The following is a 9,528-nucleotide window of genomic DNA, read 5'->3' on the forward strand; positions in this document are numbered from 1 at the left end:
CATTCTGATTCCCGAGGTTGGTCTTCATGATTCTAACCCAGAACCTGATTTATCAAGATCTCCTCCTTGATGGGTCTGAACTCCACGAGTGTGTTGGAATCTCTGCTCAATGTCTTCGCCCCTTCAGATAGACGTGACCCCAGTGTTGGGCTCATCTTCTGCTGGGTTTTAGCCCCATTATTCTTCACTACCTTATAGGCTCTCTGATGTTTTCAAAGAGGCATTTATATACACTCCAGCTTTTCTAAGTTTCTTAGTTGGTCCTAATGAACCAGTCTGACATTAAAAAAAGGACAATTCCAGTGACAGCTGAAAACGAAGGAGATATGAGGGGAGAATTGCTTTGTTATTCTTTTTTAAACTCTAAGATACCAGTTTAAGTGTGAATGATTCTGAAAGTAGAGTCAAGCAAGGAGAAAAAGGCTGGAGATACAGAAAAAGAGGATCAACTGGTGGATCCATTTACCTTACATGCCATCTACCCTAAAAGCTGGCTATATAGCTCTTCGGACCAGCATAGGAAAATGAACTTTATGAAGGATAAGACAGAATGCTCAACTAGGTTTTTAAGAGAAAGGGAACATTCTCTGTCCATTGGAGCAGAACAAGCCAATTTTTGTTCTGTTCCGTGCCCCTACGTCTGCAAGAATCCACACGTGGGTGTTGGGCGGGGAGGAGGCCTGGAGGATGCTGGACACACTGGGCCCCACAGATCTCAAAGAAGAAAGCAGCTGTGCTTTAAATACTTGCCTCTACTTCAGGAATTCTGATTGTCACGGCATATTTACATTGCTGTGTTGGAAGAAGACTCCAAGGGACTGAGCAGCACAGGGTAGTATGAGAGACTTCATTCTGAACAAAGTGCAAACTTTGGAGCATGAAATAAGATCAGTTATTTCAGCCATGTGTCCTGAATTCTTTTGTAAATGTGAGCTGCTAATCTTTGATTTCCTTCTATGAAAAGAAAGCAGATACTACTCCCTTCCAAAATTGCCACGATGTTCACAGTGCACTCTCAAAGGCTGTTAAGCCTTAACCCTAAGTCCAGGCACGGTGAAGCAGACTGGAGTCCAGGCTTTGAAGGTCAGTCGGCTCTACAGCGCCCAATGTTATAATAACTGTATACTATGACTTTCATAGTCTACTAAAGTATACTAAAGATGATCAGAAAAAGTAAAAGATTTGCCCTAGAATTGTCTCAAGACAAGTCCAAGTCCCTTGGACTGCAACAAGATCCAACCAGTCCATCCTATCCTGGGTGTTCATTGGAAGGACTGATGTTGAAGCTGAAACTCCAATACTTTGGCCACCTGATGCGAAGAGCTGACTCATTTGAAAAGACCCTGATGCTGGGAAAGATTGAGGGCAGGAGAAGAAGGGGATGACAGAGGATGAGATGGTTGGATGGCATCACTGACTTGATGGACATGAGTTTGGGTGGACTCCGGGAGTTGGTGATGGACAGGGAGGCCTGGCGTGCTGCGATTCATGGGGTCGCAAAGAGCTGGACACGACTGAGTGACTGAACTGAGCTGAACTGTCTCAAGATGCAGAAGAAAACCAGCTCCACGGAATGGGCTTGAGTGGATCACAGGAGTAAACAATACAGTTGGCTTCTGATGGTACTTTATGCTCTTGCTTGTTGGCACGATGGTTCTGTGGATGAAGCTCTCCAGGTGACCCTATGGAGGGGGTGGAACGCTGGAGCTCTGAGGAGAGATCAGACCAAGAGTTTCGGTTATGTTCTATCTGAAACCATGTACATGTGGAGTCGGCACGATATGTCAAGGTCCCCTAGCAAGACTGTCAATTCCAAGAGAAGAGAGCTGAGGCCACAGCCACGGGAACAAGGGCAGAGCCGGTCAGAAGTCTGGCACGGGGAGGAGGGTCTGGCCTCAGAGGCCGAACACAAACAGCCCATGGGACCGAAAGGAAACCAAAAAGAGTTTTATGTTTGCAGAGCCCAGACAAAAGCATGTTTCAAGATGCTAGGAGCAGTCCTTGGAGCTGATGCAGCCGTGAAGTAATTGCCTGCAGAACACAGGCCTCTTAGAGGGAGGCTGGGTCTCCCTTGCCAGTACAGGCCTTGCTTCTATCTTTAAACTCACTTTTTCCCAATCTAAAGGCACGCTTGTCTATAATATCCTGAGGGAGGTAGAGAAGGCTCTCTGAACGTACATTTCTTTGATGAACTCTATCTCTCACCTCCTCTTCCAAGGCAAATTCTTGGGAAGAACTGTCTAGCGCCACATTCCGTCATTCACTTTCCTGCTGCTGCTGCTCTGCTAAGTCGCTTCAGTCGTGTCCAACTCTGTGCGACCCCGTAGATGGCAGCCCACCAGGCTCCCCCGTCCCTGGGATTCTCCAGGCAAGAACACTGGAGTGGGTTGCCATTTTCTTCTCCAATGCGTGAAAGTGAAAAGTGGAAGTGAAGCTGCTCAGTCGTGTCCAACTCTGTGCGACCCCATGGACTGAAGCCTACCAGGCTCCTCTGTCCCTGGGATTTTCCAGGCAAGAGTACTGGAGTGGGTCGCCATTGCCTTCTCCCATTCACTTTCCTAACCCACTTTAATCAGGGGTCTGTCTCTGCTATACGTGTACAGACTGAAATTAGGATCATGCTTAGGTAATCCAGGAAAAGAGAATAAGATGAGAAAAGCAGTGGGCTACCAACATTTAACGGGATGTGATAATGTCTACCTGATAAGACTCTTATGTGGATTAAATTAAGTATGTAAACCAACACTTACAGGGTCCAGCGCAGAATATCAACCACTAGCTTTCCTCCCCTTTACCCATGTTACCTTCACCTGAGTAATTTGCCTGTGGTCATGTAGCTGATAAGTGAGTATAGATGCAAACTCATGTCTTCTTGGCCCAAAAGGATATTTCCATCTTTCCACGACTCCAGACTTCCTTCCCAGGGCTTTAGTCCCCAGTTTGGTTCCTCTCTGCAAACTCCTGGAAGAGAGAGGTGAACATAAGAAATATTAACCAAGATTTGTGTCATTTGCTGATTTCACAGGAATGGAAAAAATGAATACCTCATCAGTGGAAAAATACTCGTGGAATTCAGAAGGCAGGGAATGAGTCAATATGTGCAATCGATATAACAGAGGATTTCCAAGTTTCCAGTAAAATCTGGACTAAGTTCAGCTCGAGGTTTCAATACTGCACCTCGTTGGAGCCTTACTTTGTAATTTAAGAGATTTCCCAGCAGGTGGCGCAGCTTACTCACAAATGGTTTCTCAGCGCCCACTTGGGACCATAAGTTGACAAAATTCTTGTGAATGAATGCAGGAAAAGACTGAGAACTAATTTAGACCAACTTCCTCCTTTTCCCAAATATGAAAATGAGGATTAAAGATTGTATAATTTATAAGAGAAGACCCAGCATTTAAACCAGGTTGTTGATATTTACCTGGAATCCACCTCTTTATACAGGCTACCAGCCTCAAATGTTGGGTGGTATCCGCTAAGAAGGCCATGCAAAGATAAAGCAGCTAGCTCTGGGTTAGAAGTGTCAGATCCGTAGGGAGAGCTGTCTGCCATGAGATGACCATTTTCTTAAGATGATATTCTGTTGGGGCTATTTATCCAGTATTAAGAAGTCTCAGTTTAAAAAAGGACATTTTAAATGGGAAGAAATCCAAATCCCTTTCGCCTTCCCGACTTCCTCCCACCACCTTCTGCTTTTTCTCCTACGACAGAATCCCCCTTGGTAGACTTTCAGGCTGTGAACTAGAAGGGATCCAGCCTCCCAAGGCAGCTTCCTTTCCAAGCTGCCCCGGTGTGGGAATTCCCAAGGACAAAGGCAAGGCCGTCAGGCAGTGTCCACCTGTAAAACACACTCTTGGGAGAAATCCGTGACCATCCTGTCATTGGCAAAATAGTTGCTGAAACCTTACTATGTGTCAGAGACAAGCTGTACAGACAATAGAAGGCCAATGGCTCTCATAGAGTTTTGCTTTCCTGTGGGAAGAGACAGGAAGCACAGTGGATAATTTCTGACACTGATAAGTATCTGAGTTTGAGAGTGGCTGACATTACTTTGCCAACAAAGGTCCGTCTAGTCAAGGCTATGGTTTTTCCAGTGGTCATGTATGGAGGTGAGAGTTGGACTATAAAGAAAGCTAAGCATCAAAGAATTGCTGCTTTTGAACTGTGGTGTTGGAGAAGACTCTTGAGAATCGCCTGGACTGCAAGGAGATCCAACCAGTCCATCCTAAAGGAGATCAGTCCTGGATGTTCATTAGAAAGACTGATGCTGAAGCTGAAACTCCAATACTTTGGCCACCTCATGCGAAGAACTGACTCACTGGAAAAGCTCCTGATGCTGGGAAAGATTGAAAGCAGGAGGAGAAGGGGACAACAGAGGATGAGATGGTTGGATGGCATCACCAACTTAATGGACATGGGTTTGGATGGACTCCAGGAGTTTGGTGATGGACAGGGAGGCCTGGCGTGCTGCAGTCCATGGGGTCGCAGAGAGTTGGACATGACTGAGTAACTGAACTGAACTGAACTGAACTGATCTGAGAGGAGTGGTGGGCTTGGGAGCCTAGTTTCAAGGAATGGTCAAGGAAACTTGTCTGAGAAAATGGTATTTCAGATGAAATAACAATCTGCAGGAATGATTTCAGTAGAGGAACTGTTAGTACAAAGGGCCTGAGGAGGGAACATTAAGCTATTTTCAGTCATTATACTCTAAGCATTAGGCATTTCATCCTGTTGGTTCTTAAGCACTTGCTGCCTGGTATAAAGAAACATCTTCAAGACACTGAAGTTGAAACGAGGGAAAGGAGAGGTGTCCCTCTGGAACACTCCAGGTGCGTCTCCTTTCCCTCACGTGGATGTTGTAAGGACACGTGAGTCCTGCAGGCAGGCCCTGGCCTGTGGGGAGGCAGGGATCACCAGGAGCAGAAAAGACTCACTAAATACACCAAATACAAGCTGCTGCTACTGCTGCTGCTAAGTTGCTTCAGTCGTGTCTGACTCTGTGCGACCCCATAGACCCCATGGCAGCTCACCAGGCTCTGCCATCCCTGGGATTCTCCAGGCAAGAACACTGGAGGGGGTTGCCATCTCCTTCTCTAATGCATGGAAGTGAAAAGTGAAAGTGAAGTCTCTCAGTGGCGTCCGACTCTAAGCGACCCCATGGACTACAGTCTACCAGGCTCCTCCGTCCCTGGGGTTCTCCAGGCAAGAGTACTGGAGTGGGTTGCCATTGCCTTCTCCAAATACAAGCTGCACATACTTAAAAGAGATTTTAAAAGAGTCTGCTTATATCCATCTCATTGTTTCTCAAAATGTGATCTGAAAATCACAAATTAGAAGCACCTCAGCGCTTGTTGGATACCCCTGGACATCAGATCGCGTCTTCCAAATTTGACTGTAGGGGCTGGGGCTCAGGAATATGGATTATAATAAGTGTACACACACACACACACACACACACACACACAGTGAATGCTATCCACGCTAACACTGAGAACTGATGCTCTGTGGAATTTGCATTTCCCCAGTGTCTCAGCTTTTCAAACAGTATGGCCTTCAACGTTTTCCTAGCACAGGCTCTGTCCTTTCTTTAAAGCAGGAAGAGGTTACAATGCCTCTGGGAGAAAAAGGGAAGATTAATGCATGGCCAAAAGCCCTGTGAAACATTAGGGGGTTTTAAAGAGATCTTTAATAGTCTCTGATAATTTGTGATTTTTTTTTTTAAATCTATAATATATGAAGGAGCACTTTTCTCTCTGGGTTTGAATAAACAAAGGACGTTAGGCTTTCTTCACGGATGTAGTATCAGCTTTCCTGTGGATGGGGTAATTTTGTGAGCAATAATGAGCTCTTTCTACATCTCACGAGCTCTCACAGGCTTCCCTGGTGGCTCAGAAAGTAAAGCAGGGGCTGTAAAGTAGGTAAAGTGTCTGCCTGCAATGTGGGAGACCCGGGTTCGATCCCTGGGTTGGGAAGATCCCCTGGAGGAGGAAATGGCAACCCACTCCAGTACTCTTGCCTAGAAAATCCCATGGACAGAGGAGCCTGGTGGGATCCCAAAGAGTTGGACACGACTGAGCAACTTCACCTTCATTTTCTTTGACTTTCTACACCTCAAGAGCACCGAGTTCTCACCTCATCCTGTTCTTGGGGACACAGTGGGAAGAAAGTTCGTTTAGTGAGATGTGGGCTAGGGGGATGCGACTTCAGATCCTGCAGCACAGCAGTGAGGACCCCGTGAACGCATGTGGGTGGTGAAGAAAGGGCCTGCGCGTCACGTCCACCGGTATCTTTGCATTTGATTCAGAAAACCATGGCCGAAAGAGCAAGGGTAACTTTGGACTTCACACCCACCTCTCCCGAGTATGCTTCGTTTTTCGACTCATCCCTCCACAGACAAGCAAACCCCCGTGGAAGTAAACAAGCAGAAGGAGTAGGATTTTGTGGCTGCCCGATTTAGACCAGTACGCTTAATGCTTGGTTTCTTTTCTAGTTTTAATCATCATAGAGCGTGAAGGGAAAGCACATGAGTGTCTCCCACAGACTTTTCTAGCAGGCCATAATGCCGACAGCAGCAGCAGCTGCAGGACCTACCGCAGCGGAGCCTTTTGCTGAAAGACGGTTGGACACTCTTCAACTGTTTCAACCAAAATGTCAGAGGCTTCATCAGGATGCATTATATTTCCTTGGCTTACACTTATCTCCTTGTTTCAGTACAATGTCTGCTAAAATCACAAAAGGAGAATCAGCCAAAGTATGTGTATTTGATCTTCATGGGAATTTGGGGGGCACAAGTTTAAGAACGGAGAGTTAAGACAAATTATTCAGGAAGGACACATGTGTGTTAGTCGCTTAGTCGTGTCTGACTCTTTACCACCCCGTGGACTGCAGCTCGCCAGGCTCCTCTGTCCGTGGAATTCTCTAGGCAAGAATAGCGGAGTGGGTTGCCATTCTGTTCTCCAGGGGCCCTTCCCAGCCCAGGGATCGAACCCTGGTCTCCTGCATTGCAGGCACAAGAATGGACAGTTAAGGCAAATTATTCATGAAGTCACATGCCACGTGCTTTTTTCCTTTTGGGATGTACTTGTCATCATCATTTCCATGGAGGGTATTTGTTTGCAGACCTGTCCTTTCACCTCAGAATTAAGATAGTGTTTCATTTTAAACTGAGTCATCTTTGTCCTAAATATTGCATAGTCACACAGGCCTGCCACCTCCTGTTTCCTTAGGCCAAACAGGATGACAAAGCAAAGTAGGCGACCGTCCCCAAGTCTCTTTGTACTCACTGCCATTGTGTGTGGTGCTCAGATGTGTTTGTTATATTGCAAGGAATTACCATAGTGAGTGATTTGCACAAAATTCTACCCAAGAAATTCTAAAACAAAGAGCTTGCAAATGGAGTGCCTGCTCTAGCTATGAAAAATGTGTTCCAAAAGCACAGAAGGAACATGTGCAACTTGAAACTTTTCATCAGAAATTGAGAGAACTCAAGGTCAGTTTAATATTAATTCTCTCCCAGCTCTTTCATCTAAGAGATATCAACTTGCATTTGAATCTGGTAAAGAGATATGAATATAGGGCAGTTTAGCCTTCAAAGGACAAATTTCTTGAGAAATATCCTGTATGCATCTATTTAGTTTTGAGTATCATTAGGTTATTGTAAAGTGAAAATGACCAAAGCTTGCCTTTTTCATAGAAAGGGAAATTTGTTTCTGGTAAGTCGAAATTGCTTTTGAATAATTTATAGGGAACAGAGAATTCATCAGGCCTGATATCAGCAGCCATGAGATTGCCTTATTCTATAATGGGTGTGATGGGAGCTAGAAAGCTGGAGTTGGTTAGCATGAGAATTCCTATCTGGAACTTCATACAGGTTAAAGGCAGGCAACATTTAAGAAATGGAAAGCTGGAGTCAAAACTATGTAAAAAGGAACCTTTGAAAAAAAAGCCTTACTGTGAATGATTCTCTCTAGACTCCCCCCCCCACCCCGCACCCCCCAACCTGATGCTGATATTGATTCCACCATAGTTGACAGTAAGTAAGCAAAACCTCATCTCTTATCACCATCCTCCCCTCTTTTTCACTGGTGGGGAGATGGTAACAGGAACATGATAAACTAGTAAAGCCAAATAAAGTGAGATAAGACCTTCAGTTGATAACTGTTCAGTTCAGTTCAGTCACTCAATCGTGTCTGACTCTTTGTGACCCCATAGACTGCAGCATGCCAGGCCTCCCTGTCCCTTACCAACTCCCGGAGTCCACCCAAACCCACGTCCATTGAGTCAGTGATGCCCTCCAACCATCTCATCCTCTGCTGTCCCCTTCTCCTCCTGCCTTCAATCTTTCCCAGCATCAGGGTCTTTTCAAATGAATCAGCTCTTCCCATCAGGTGGCCAAAGTATTGGAGTTTCAACTTTAACATCAGTCCTTCCAGTGAATATTCAGGACTGATTTCCCTTAGGATAGACTGGTTGGATCTCCTTGCAGTCCAAGGGACTCTCAAGAGTCTTATCCAACACCACAGTTCAAAACCATCAGTTCTCTGCTCAGCTTTCCTTATAGTCCAACTCTCACATCCATACATGACTACTAGGAAAACCATAGCTTTGACTAGATGGACCTTTGCTGGCAAAATAACATCTCTGCTTTTTAACATACTGTCTAGGTTGGTCATAACTTTCCTTCCGAGTAGTAAGCGTCTTTTAATTTCATGACTTCGGTCACCATCTGCAGTGACTTTAGAGCCCAAAAATATAAAGTCTGTCACTTCCACTGTTTCCCCAACTATTTCCCATGAAGTGATGGGACCAGATGCCATGATCTTCATTTTCTGAATGTTGAGTTTTAAGCCACCTTTTTCACTTCTCCTTTTTCACTTTCATCAAGAGGCTCTTTAGTTCCTCTTCACTTTCTGCCATAAGGGTGGTGTCATCTGCCTATCTGGGGTTATTGATCTTTCTCCCGGCAATCTTGATTCCAGGCTGCCTCCTCCAGCCCAGCGTTTCTCATGATGTACTCTGCATATAATTTAAATAAGCAGGGTAACAATATACAGCCTTGAAGTACTCCTTTCCCAATTTGGAACTAGTCTGTTATTCCATGTCCAGTTCTAACTGTTGCTTCCTGACCTGCATACCGACTTCTCAGGAGGCAGATAAGGTGGTCTGATATTCCCATCTCTTTCAGAATTTTCCACAGTTTATTGTAATCCGCACAGCCAAAGGCTTTGGCATCATCAATAAAGCAGAAACAGATGTTTTTCTGGAACTCTTTCTTTTTCAATGATCCAACGGATGTTGATGATTTGATGTCTGGTTCCTCTGCCTTTTCTGAATCCAGCTTGAACATCTGGGAGTTTATGGTTCATGTACTGTTGATAACTAATCAATTCCTTATTTCTTACACTGAGATATTAGAAGCCTTTCTCTCACTCCTTTAGACCTGCTGCTGAATCACTCTACCTTGAATCTCATCATAAATTTTAAAATCTATGATCTTGGACTTCCCCAATATCACATGTTTAGTCTTGT

This window comes from Capra hircus, chromosome 7, assembly GCF_001704415.2.
Source record: "Capra hircus breed San Clemente chromosome 7, ASM170441v1, whole genome shotgun sequence".
NCBI lineage: Eukaryota > Metazoa > Chordata > Mammalia > Artiodactyla > Bovidae > Capra > Capra hircus.